Here is a 13,315-nt window from a genome sequence, read left to right as displayed (position 1 = left end):
ATCTTCCTAGGACTAAGAACAAGAAGGCAGACGCCCTTTCCCGTCAATTCCCTCACTTAAGTGATTCTTATGAAGCTCCTATTAAACACATCATACCCCCTCCTGTGTGGTTGCTCAACTAAACACCACCCTTCTGCAAAGATTGCAACGTGCCCTGTCTAGTAAACCTCCTGGAGCCCCTGTGGCCTCTGATATCCTCTTTGTACCTCTGAAGCTACACATCCCTGTGCTAGCCTGAGCTCATGATAGCAAACTCTCAGGACATCTTGGTTTGACTAGGACTTTCAAGCATCTTTCTCAACATGTATGGTGGCCTACTATGAAGTCTGATACTCAGGATTATGTGAAGGCCTGCACAACTTGTTCTGCCAATAAGACTCCCCAATCTTTGCCTCCTGGCTTGCTCCAACCATTGTCCATTCCCAAACAACCATGGACACAATGGATTTCATTGTCTACCTTCCTCCTTCTGACCACCATACAGTTATCTGGGTTGTGGTGGATCGCTTTTCCAGACTGGCTCATTTCGTACCCCTAACCAAACTACCTTCTGCCCAGGAATTATCTTCTCTCTTTCTCTTGCATGTGGTACGACTTCATGGCTTCCCTGTGAATATTGTTTCCGACAGAGGTCCACAGTTCATCTCTGCCTTTTGGAGAGCCTTTTGTAAGTTGATTGGAACCAATGTTTCTTTGTCTTCTGGCTACCATCCTCAAACCAACGGACTAACTGAGAGAGCAAACCAGGATCTTGAAACCTACCTTAGAGCCTTTGTCAACGCTCACCATACCAATTGGTCTGAGTTGTTACCCCTAGCTGAGCTGGCAAGAAACACTCATTGGCACTCTTCTCTTCAATGTTCTCCATTTCAATCCGCAGCAGGGTATCAACCTCTTGTCTTCCCTCTTTCTGCTCAGTCCACTGGGGTTCCTGCTGCAGCCCGAAACGTCACTAGACTCACCACTCATTGGCAACGTATTCGCTCTCAGTTACGTACAGCTGTCTATAGATAGCTGATGAAACAGCTCATGCTAAGGCTGAGAAACTTGTTTCATTATATGTAATCATTGCTTGTTACTGTTTTTAATTTGTTTTTAATAAACTACCTTGTGTTATACAAGCTCTGGTTCAGCACCTTCTTGAGCAGTATAATTACTGTTTCTGATTCTGAAATCTTTTGAAATCTTTATACACCAAGTGTGGCAGGATCCCCCTGCACTGGCCATTCTTAACCTGGAGAGGGTTAGCTGGTATACTCCAAGTTACCAGCCTGCTTCTACCAGTACATAAGTGTACTTGGGCTAAATGTGAGTACCCATTTGGCATTGCCCATTTAATTGACTTATTCTGACATACTGATACACACATGAGGTGCCCCTCTATTTTCCTGTTTTCTTTTCAGAAAACTGTGAGATAGGCCCTTATCTAGCCCATCCTGGAAAAAATGCAGAATCCTAGGAATTCTGAAAGAATGCCTGGAAAAAACATGATTAATACACCATGAAAAAAAGGCCTTCCAGACCTTGCGATAGATTTTCCTAGTAACAGGTTTGCAAGCCTGAATCAGAGTTTCAATCACAGTATCAGAGAAACCCTTATGTCTAAGAACTAAGTGTTACATTTCTATGCCATCAAGTATAGAGACTTGAGATCCGGATAGAAAAAAGGACCTTGGGACAGAAGGTCTGACCACAGAGGAAGAGACCAAGAAGGGCAATTGGACATCTTAACCAGATCAGTATATCAAATCCTGTGAGGCCAAGCTGGGGCAATCAGGATTACAGATAAATTCTCTAGCTTTACCTTGGAAATCACTCTGGGAAGAACCAGAGGTGGAAACAGATAAGCAGGCTAAAATGACCAAGAAGCTACTAAAGCATCCACTAACTATGCTTGAGGATCCTGGACCTTGCAAAGTACCTGGAAGTTTGTTGTTCAAATGAGAAGCCATCAACTTTATTTCTGGGAGATCCAAAAGATCCACATTCTTATCAAACACATACTGGTGAAGAGACCACTCCCCTGGATGTAGAGACTGATGACTGAGAAAGTCTGCCTCCCAATTGTTCACTCCTGGAATGTGAATTGCAGAGACTAGAAAATAATTGGCTCCTACACAGGAAAAAATCCATCCATCATTGCCAGGGAACTGCGAGTTCCCTCCTGATGGTTAAAATAAGCTATTGCTGGGATATTGTCTGTCTGGAAATGGAGATGCCAAACTTGAAGAGCATTGATTGGTAACCTCGCCTCTTGAGAATCCCAAACTCCCTGTGTTGTCAGAGACCCCTAAACAGCTCCCCAACCTGAAAGACTTGCAGACTTGCATCTATAGTGATCACAGACCAAATAGGATGAGCAAAAGAAGCCCCCTAAATAATTAATTGATTATACTGCCACCCCTCTGTGTCTCCCCTCCACTCTGTGTCTCCCATCCCCTCTGTGTGTGTGTGTGTCCCACTGTGTCTCTCTCTCCCTTCCCTTTTGTCTCTCTCTCTTTCCTCCATGCTGTGTGTCTCTCTCTCTTTCATCCCCTCTGTGTGTGTCTCTCTCTCTCCCCCTCTATGCCTCTCTCTCTCCTCTGTGTCTCTTTTTCTCTTCCCTCTGTTTGTGTCTTTCTCTCCCCATTCCTCTGTCTCTCTCTCTCCCCCCTTCCTCTGTGTGTGTCTCACTCTCTCTCCCCTTCCTCTGTGTCTCTCTCACCCCTTTTTGTGTGTCTCTGTGTGTCTCTCTCTCCTCTTCCTCTTTGACTCTGTTTCTCTCTCTCTCCCCTTTGTGTCTTTCTCTCTTACCCTCTGTCTCTCTCTCTCTTTGTCTCTACCTTCTGTGTGTCTCTCTCCCCTCTATATGTGTCTCTCTTTCCCCTCTGTGTGAGTCTCTCTCTCCCCTCTGTGTTCAAATTCACAACCTTAGGAAAAAAAGAAGTCCACAAAACAACTTATCTAGATGAAAAAACAGATAAGGAAACGCACAAGAGAGAGCTGATAAATCAAAAATTCTTGTAGCAGAAGAGATAGTCAAAAGAAACAACACTTTCCAAAAAAGTAGATAATCTTCAAAGAAAATATAGGCTCAAAAGAATGAGCCTGCAAAATCTTAAAACCAAATAAGACTCCAAAAAGGAGAAATAAATAAATAAACAGGCTTGATACGATCCAAAGTCTGGACAAAACAGTGAATATCAGGAAATTTAAACAATCTTTCTAGGAAATAAAACAGAAAGAACAGAGATTTGTCCCTTCAAAAAAATTTGCAGACAAACTTATCCAAACCATCCTGAAAAAACTGTAAAATCCTAGGAATTCTAAAAGAATACCAAGAGAATTTATGAGAACACCAAAAAATATACGCCTAGATTACGAGTTTGGCGTTAGCCTTAAAAAGTAGCGTTGAGAGGTCCCAACGCTGCTTTTTAACGCCCACTGGTATTACGAGTCAGGCAGGAAAGGGTCTACCACTCACTTTTATTCTGCGACCCGAGGCTACCGCAAATCCCCTTACATCAATTGCGTATCCTATCTTTTTAATAGGATTTGCCTAATGCCGGTATTACGAGTCTTGGAAGAAGTGAGCGGTAAACCCTCTCCTGTCAAGACTTCTGCCGTATTTAAAAGTCAGTAGTTAAGAGTTTTATGGGCTAACGCCGGAACATAAAGCTCTTAACTAAAGTGCTACAAAGTACACTAACACCCATAAACTACCTATTAACCCCTAAACCGAGCCCCCCCCCACATCGCAAACACTATAATAACATTTTTTAACCCCTAATCTGCCGACCGGACATCGCCGCAGCCTACATTATACCTATGAATCGCTAATCTGCTGCCCCATATCATCGACAACACCTACATTATATTTATTAACCCCTAATCTGCCGCACCCAACGTCGCCGCCACCTACCTACAATTATTAACCCCTAATCTGCCGACCGGACATCGCCGCCACTTTAATAAATGTATTAACCCCTAAACCGCCGCACTCCCGCCTCGCAAACACTAGTTAAATTTTATTAACCCCTAATCTGCCTGCCCTAACATCGCCGACACCTACTTACATTTATTAACCCCTAATCTGCCACCCCCAACGTCGCCGCTACTATATTAACCCCTTAATGACCGGACCATTTTTCAATTTTCTTACCCTTAATGACAATGGCTATTTTTAAATTTCTGCAGTGTTTGTGTTTAGCTGTATTTTTCCTCTTACTCATTTACTGTACCCACACATATTATATACCGTTTTTCTTGCCATTAAATGGACTTTCTAAAGATACCATTATTTTCATCATATCTTATAATTTACTATAAAAAAATACAAAATATGAGGAAAAAATGGAAAAAAAACACACTTTTTCTAACTTTGACCCCCAAAATCTGTTACACATCTACAACCACCAAAAAACACCCATTCTAAATAGTTTCTAAATTTTGTCCTGAGTTTAGAAATATCCAATGTTTACATGTTCTTTTTTTTTTTTTTTTGCAAGTTATAGGGCAAAAAATACAAGTAGCACTTTGCTATTTCCAAACCACTTTTTTTCAAAATTAGCGCTAGTTACATTGGAACATTGATATCTTTCAGGAATCCCTGAATATCCCTTGACAAGTATATATTTTTATTTAGAAGACATTGATTGTATTGATCTAGGCCCATTTTGGTATATTTCATGCCACCATTTCACCGCCAAATGCGATCAAATACAAAAAATTGTTGACTTTTTCACAATTTTTTTCACAAACTTTAGGATTCTCGCTGAATTTATTTACAAACATCTTGTGCAATTATGGCATAAATGGTTGTAAATGCTTCTCTGGGATCCCCTTTGTTCAGAAATAGCAGACATATATGGCTTTGGCGTTGCTTTTTGGTAATTAGAAGGCCGCTAAATGCCGCTGCACACCACACGTGTATTATGCCCAGCAGTGAAGGGGTTAACTAGGGAGCTTGTAGGGAGCTTTTAGGTTTAATTTTAGCTTTAGTGTAGTGTAATAGACAACCCAAATTAATGATCTAGGCCCATTTTGGTATATTTCATGCCACCATTTCGCCGCCAAATACGATCAAATAAAAAAAAACTGTTACATTTTTCACAATTTTAGGTTTCTCACTGAAATTATTTACAAACAGCTTGTGCAATTATGGCATAAATGGTTGTAAATGATTCTCTGGGATCCCCTTTGTTCAGAAATAGCAGACATATATGGCTTTGGCGTTGCTTTTTGGTAATAATAAGGCCGTTAAATGCTGCTGCGCACCATACTTGTAATATGCCCAGCAGTTAAGGGGTTAATTAGGTAGCTTGTAGGGTTAATTTTTATCTTATGGTAGAGATCAGCCTCCCACCTGACACATCCCACCCCCTGATCCCCCCTGACCTCCCTCAAACAGCACTCTTCCCTCCCCCACCTCACAATTGTCACCGCCATCTTAAGTACTGGCAGAAAGTGTGCCAGTACTGAAATAAAAATCATTTATTATTAATTTTTTTTTTTTTTTTCATACTGTCTGCAGTCTGCATCCCCCCTTACCCCACAACCTCCCTGATCCCCCCATACATCTCTCTAACCCTCCCCCTCTACCTATTTGCCGCCATCTTGGTTACTGGCAGCTGTCTGCCAGTACCCAATTTGCCCCCAAAAATCGTTTTTTTTTTAAACTTTTTTAGATTAAAAATTTTGTTTTCTGTAGTGTAGCTGGCCCCCCTTAATAATCTACATCCCTCCCCCTCCCAGATCCCTTACTAAACAAATAAGATCCCCATGCATCTGCATTGATTTTTTTTTTTTCCTTTTTCTTCCGGGCATATTTTGCACCCGCCCCCCGGCCGCAACCGGCGAAATTAGCATAACTGAAAGTAAGTAACAGAAATATGGAGCATATCCTTAACGCTCCTCAAAGAAGCTGCTCCCACCCACCAACGAATGCCTGATCGCCATAGTCCGATGCAGAGAGGGTCACAGAGTGGCCCTTTCTGCATCGGTGGGTAAAATAAGGGATTGCAGTGATGCCTCAATATTGAGGCATCACTACAATCCCTTGTAAGCAGCTGGAATCGATCATGATCGCTTCCAGCGCTTCTAACAACAGAGGACGTACCAGGTACGTCAATTGTCATTAAAGGAATGTTTTTCTATGACGTACCTGGTAAGTCCTCTGTCATTAAGGGGTTAAAGGTATTAACCCCTAAACCTAAGTCTAAACCTAACCCTAACCCCTCCTAACTTAAATATAATTTAAATTAAACAAAATAAATTTAACAAAATTAAATAAATTATTCCTATTTAAAAGTAAATACTTACCTATAAAATAAACCCTAAGCTAGCTACAATATAACTAATAGTTACATTGTAGCTAGCTTAGGGTTTATATTTACTTCACAGGCAACTTTGTATTTATTTTAACTAGGTACAATAGTTATTAAATAGCTATTAACTATTTAATAACTACCTAGCTAAAATAAGTACAAAATTACCTGTAAAATAAATCCTAACCTAAGTTACAATTATACCTAACACTACACAATCATTAAATAGATTACCTAAAATGCCTACAATTAATTACAATTAAATTCAATAAACTAAATTATGAAAAAAAACACTAAATTACAGGGGGAAAAAAAATACAAGAAGTTTAAACTAATTATACCTAATCTAAGCCCCCTAATAAAATAAAAAAGCCCCCCAAAATAATAAAATGCCCTACCCTAAACTAAATTACAAATAGCCCTTAAAAGGGCCTTTTGTGGGGCATTGCCCCAAAGTAATCAGCTCTTTTACCTGTAAAAAAAGAAATACAATACCCCCAAACATTACAACCCACCACCCACACATCCCTACTCTAAAACCCACCCAATCCCCCCTTAAAAAAACCTAACACTACCCCATTGAAGATCCCCTTACCGGGAGATGTCTTCACCCAGCCGGGCCGAAGTCATCCAAGACGCCGGGCACAAGAGGTCCTCCATCCGGCAAAAGTCTTCATCCAAGCGGCATCTTCTAGCTTCATCCTTCCCGGCGTGGAGCGGCTCCGTCTTGAAGACATCCAGTGCGGAGCATCCTTCCTGGCCGACGGACTAACGAAGAATGAAGGTTCCTTTAAATGACGTCATCCAAGATGGCGTCCCTTGAATTCCGATTGGCTGATAGGATTCTATCAGCCAATCGGAATTAAGGTAGGAAAAATCCGATTGACTGATGCAATCAGCCAATCGGATTGACCTTGCATTCTATTGGCTGTTCCAATCAGCCAATAGAATGTGAGCTCAATCTAATTGGCTGATTGGCTGATTGGATCAGCCAATCAGATTTTTCCTACCTTAATTCCGATTGGCTGATAGAATCCTATCAGCCAATCGGAATTCAAGGGACACCATTTTGGATGACGTCATTTAAAGGAACCTTCATTTGTCGTTAGTCACGTCGGCCAGGAAGGATGCTCCACGCTGGATGTCTTCAAGAAGGAGCCGCTCCGCGCTGGAAGGATGAAGATAGAAGATGTCGCTTGGATGAAGACTTTTGCCGGATGGAGGACCTCTTCTGCCCCGATCAGATGAAGACCTCTGCCTGATGGAGGACCACTTGTGCCCGGCTTCTTGGATGACTTCGGCCCGGCTGGGTGAAGACGTCTCCCGGTAAGGTGATTTTCAATGGGGTAGTGTTAGGTTTTTTTAAGGGGGGATTGGGTGGGTTTTAGAGTAGGGGTGTGTGGGTGGTGGGTTGTAATGTTGGGGGGTATTGTATTTCTCTTTTTACAGGTAAAAGAGCTGATTGCTTTGGGGCAATGCCCTGCAAAAGGCCCTTTTAAGGGCTATTTGTAATTTAGTATAGGGTAGGGCATTTTATTATTTTGGGGGGGCTTTTTTATTTTATTAGGGGGCTTAGATTAGGTGTAATTAGTTAAACTTCTTGTAATTTTTTTTCTGTAATTTAGTGGGGGGTTTTTTTCGTAATTTAGTTTATTGAATTTAATTGTATTTAATTGTAAGTAGTTTAGGTAATTAGTTTAATGATAGTGTAGTATTAGGTGTAATTGTAACTTAGGTTAGGATTTATTTTACAGGTAATTTTGTACTTATTTTAGCTAGGTAGTTATTAAATAGTTAATAACTATTTAATAACTATTGTACCTAGTTAAAATAAATACAAAGTTGCCTGTAAAATAAAAACAAATCATAAGCTAGCTACAATGTAACTATTAGTTATATTGTAGCTATCTTATGGTTTATTTTATAGGTAAGTATTTAGTTTTAAATAGGAATAATTTATTTCATTGTAGTTATTTTATTTAGAATTATTTAAATTATATTTAAATTAGGGGGGTTGTTAGGGTTAGGGTTAGACTTAGGTTTAGGGGTTAATAACTTTATTATAGTGGTGGTGACGTTGGCGGCAGCAGATTAGGGGTTAATTAATTTAATATAGTTGCGGCAATATTGGGGGGCAGATTAGGGGTTAATAAATATAATGTAGGTGTCGGCGATGTTGGGGGCAGCAGATTAGGGGTTTATAAGTATAATATAGGTGGCGGCGGTGTCCAGAGCGGCAGATTAGGGGTCAATAGTATAATGCAGGTGGCAACAATGTCGGGGGCAGCAGATTAGGGGTTAATAAGTGTAATATTAGGGGTGTTTAGACTCGGGGTTCATGTTAGGGTGTTAGGTGCAGACATATTATTTATTTTCCCATAGGAAACAATGGGGCTGCGTTAGGAGCTGAACGCTGCTTTTTTGCAGGTGTTAGGTTTTTTTCAGCCAGCTCAGCCCCATTGTTTCCTATGGGAAAATCGTGCACAAGCACGTTTAGCCAGCTTACCGCTACCGTAAGCAACGCTGGTATTGAGGTGAGATGTGGAGCTAAATTTTGCTCTACGCTCACCTTTTTGCGGCTAACGCCAGGTTTAAAAAACCCTGTAATACCAGCATTCGCTTAAGGGAGCATTAGAAAAAAAAAGGAGCTTTAGAGCCGCAAGCCTTACCAACAAAAACTCGTAATCTAGCCGATAGGTTTTCCAAATCTGATAATACATGTTCCTTGAAACAGACTTATAAGGCTGCAACATAGTGATAAAAACTCAGTCAGAGAAACCTCTATGACTAAACACTAATCAATTTCCATATTATCGAATTAGTAATTTGAGATCCCGATGGAAAAATAGCCCCTAAAACAAGAGGGCTGGCCAAAGAGAAAGCGGCCAAGGATGGCAACTGGACATCCGAACAAGATCCACATACCAAACCTGTGAGGCCATGCTGATGCTATCAGAAACACATGACATTGTTCCAATATGATCTTGGAAATCACCCTTGGAAAAAATAAACAGAAGCAGAAATATGTAGTCAGGTCGCAAAACCAAGACACTGTTAATGCATCCACCATCTCTGCCTGAGGATCCCTGGACCTGAAAAGGTACCTGGGAAATTGAGAAAACATATCTATATAGAGATACCACTCTCCCGGATGTAAAGACTGGCAGCTGAGATAATCCACCTCCCAAATGTCTAAACCTGGGATAAAAAATCATAGAAATTAGATAGGAGATGAATTCCATCTAAAAATGTATTCAAGATACTTCTTAATTGCTAAGGAACTGTGAGTCCCTAGTTGATGATTGACATATGCCACAGTTATATTGTCTGTCTGAAAGCAAAAAATGAAAAATTCTCTCCTAAAAGATTCCAAGCCTGAAAGAGCTCTGAAAATAGCACCGAGTTCTAAAATATCAATTGGAAACCTCGCCTCTTGAAGTTTCCAAACCCCTTGTACTGTCAGAGACCCTCAGACAGCTCCCCAACCTGTAAGACTTGCATCCATTAAGAATACAGTCCAGGAAGGGCAAACAAAAAGAGGCCCCCTGAATAAAACGATGATTGACTAATCACCAAAACAGAGAGAGTAGATTGTTAGGATTTAAGAATATCAACTGTGATATCTGAAAACAATCCCTGTATCATTGATTCAGTCCGATGCTGCAGTTATGAGACCTAAAACTTCCATGCACATAGCCACTAAAATAAATGTTCTAGAGTGTAAATTAGACAGGCTAACACCATTACAATTTATTTCCATCCATTGAATCCATCTAGAAACCCAAAAAGAAGTGACCCTTGTCTAAGGAATCACGAAACTCTTAGGTAAATTGATTCATGAGAGATTCCAATAAAAGAAAAGTTCATATATTTGAATACTGCTTTTTCATATGTATGGGGTACTTGTAAAGTGCGGCTAATCACCTGTAAGGAACTCAAGACGCTGCTCATTTAATCGACCTTGAAGAAAGAAAGACTGAATGGACCTCGCCAGGAATCAAACCTGCAACCCTCAGGTTGCTACAGAGCTCAGCCACAGTACATTAGCATGCTGAGCTATCTGTCCAGCTTTAATAAAAGAAAATTTTAAGTTAATACCAAGATACCATCCAAATAAGGAAGCACCACAATAACTTACTGTCTGAATACAGAAAGAAGGGCACCAAGAACCTTTGAAAAGATTAATAAAGCTGTCGCTAGACCAAATTGAAAATCAACAAATTGGTAATGCTTATCTAAAAAAGAGAATCTCAGAACCAATTCTTCTTTGGGACAAAGAATAGAATTGAATAGAAACCCAAACCCTGTTCCTGCTAAAAGAACTGGTATAATCACCATTCACAGAGTGTACTGAAAAAGAAAAATTCTTCCCATAAGAGGTCTCATTCTAAAAATCTATTCAAAGCCTAAGAATAATATAGATTTTATTGTTTTTCATCCGAAAACAATTTAATCTGCCCCCCCCCCCCCAGAAGTACTGGTTTGAGAACTGCAACTTCATGCAGACTAATAACTAGTGATTATTTAGCGTTTTTCTCCCAGAAGGATACAAAAAAAAACGCTTTTTTCAGTGCTTACACTCGGACCTTTACCAAATTAGCAACTGATAAAAACAATTGTTATTATTACCCAAATAAATGGTACACAATAAATTGACCTCAGAAGGCCGAAGGGCTGAATTAACCCTGCTGGGATATGAATCTATGATCCTTGGATCTAGAACAAGCGTTTGTAGTCAGGACATTTACCAACTGATCTACATCACCGGACTAAAAGTAGGGCAGATAAAATTCTAAACCGCCATATAGTGGAGATAATAGAAATCAAACAAATTATTATCCTAACAAGCTAGAGATAATAAAAATATATTTGAAATCATAATAATAGATATAGTAAACATAATAAAACTAATACATCAGAGGTAAATAGATAACTGTAATGAAAACAGAAGTGATGATGATCACTTATATAGTGAGTATATATGTTTAGGTGATGTGACTATTAAAATATCCACATGGGCTTACAGTCACTTTTAGATAATTTTGTTGGAATAACACTGGATTCTGTCAGTGTTTTGATCTGTTCACCATCAACATTGCGTGCAGCAGCAACCACAGCCTCCCAGACACTGTTCAGAGAGGTGTACTGTTTTCCCTCCTTGTAAATCTCACATTTGATGATGGACCACAGGTTCTCAATGGGGTTCAGATCAGGTGAACAAGGAGGCCATGTCATTAGATTTTCTTCTTTTATACCCTTTCTTGCCAGTTGTGGAGTACTTGGACGCGTGTGATGGAGCATTGTCCTGCATGAAAATCATGTTTTTCTTGAAGGATGCAGACTTCTTCCTGTACCACTGCTTGAAGAAGGTGTCTTCCAGAAACTGGCAGTAGGACTGGGAGTTGAGCTTGACTCCATCCTCAACCCGAAAAGGCCCCACAAGCTCATCTTTGATGATACCAGCCCAAACCAGTACTCCACCTCCACCTTGCTGGCGTCTGAGTCGGACTGGAGCTCTCTGCCCTTTACCAATCCAGCCATGGGCCCAACCATCTGGCCCATCAAGACTCACTCTCATTTCATCAGTCCATAAAACCTTAGAAAAATCAGTCTTGAGATATTTCTTGGCCCAGTCTTGACGTTTCAGCTTGTGTGTCTTGTTCAGTGGTGGTCGTCTTTCAGCCTTTCTTACCTTGGCCATGTCTCTGAGTATTGCACACCTTGTGCTTTTGGGCACTCCAGTGATGTTGCAGCTCTGAAATATGGCCAAACTGGTGGCAAGTGGCATCTTGGCAGCTGCACGCTTGACTTTTCTCAGTTCATGGGTAGTTATTTTGCGCCTTGGTTTTTCCACACGCTTCTTGCGACCCTGTTGACTATTTTGAATGAAACGCTTGATTGTTCGATGATCACGCTTCAGAAGCTTTGCTATTTTAAGAGTGCTGCATCCCTCTGCAAGATATCTCACTATTTTTGACTTGTCTGAGCCTGTCAAGTCCTTCTTTTGACCCATTTTGCCAAAGGAAAGGAAGTTGCCTAATAATTATGCACACCTGATATAGGGTGTTGATGTCATTAGACCACACCCCTTCTCATTACAGAGATGCACATCACCTAATATGCTTAATTGGTAGTAGGCTTTCGAGCCTATACAGCTTGGAGTAAGACAACATGCATAAAGAGGATGATGTGGTCAAAATACTCATTTGCCTAATAATTCTGCACACAGAGTAGTTACATTGTAGCTATCTTAGGTTTTATTTTTATTTCACAGCTAAGTTTGTATTTATTTTAACTAGGTAGACTAGTTAGTAAATAGTTATTAACTATTTACTAGCTACCTAGTTAAAATAAATATAAAGTTACCTGTAAAATAAAACCTAACCTGATTTACACTAACACCTAACATTACAATAAAATTAAATAAATTAAATTAACAAAATACATTTATCTAAATTACAAAAATAAATAAACACTAAATTACACGAAATAAAAAAAGAAATGATCAAAAATAAAAACTAATTACTCCTAATCTAATAGCCCTATAAAAATAAAAAAGCCCCCAAAATAAAAAAAACCCTAGCCTACACTAAACCGCCAATGGCCCTTAAAAGGGCCTTTTGCGGGGCATTGCCCCAAAGAAATCAGCTCTTTTACCTGTAAAAAAATATACAAACAACACCCAACAGTAAAACCCACCACCCACATAACCAAACCCCCCAAATAAAATCCTATCTAAATAAACCTACGCTAACCATTGCCCTGAAAAGGGCATTTGGATGGGAATTGCCCTTAAAAGGGCATTTAGCTCTTTTACATTGCCCAAAACCCTAAGCTAAAAATAAAACCCACCCAATAAACCCTTAAAAAACCTAACACTAACCCCCAACGATCCACTTACAGTTTTTGAAGACCAGACATCCATCCTCATCTAGGCGGCAGAAGTCTTCATCCAAGTGGGCAGAAGTCCTCATCGAAGTCGGCAGAAGTCTTCATCCAAACGGGCAGAA

This window comes from Bombina bombina, chromosome 1, assembly GCF_027579735.1.
Source record: "Bombina bombina isolate aBomBom1 chromosome 1, aBomBom1.pri, whole genome shotgun sequence".
Classification (NCBI taxonomy): Eukaryota; Metazoa; Chordata; class Amphibia; order Anura; family Bombinatoridae; genus Bombina; species Bombina bombina.
Note: the sequence above shows the minus strand (reverse complement) of the source record.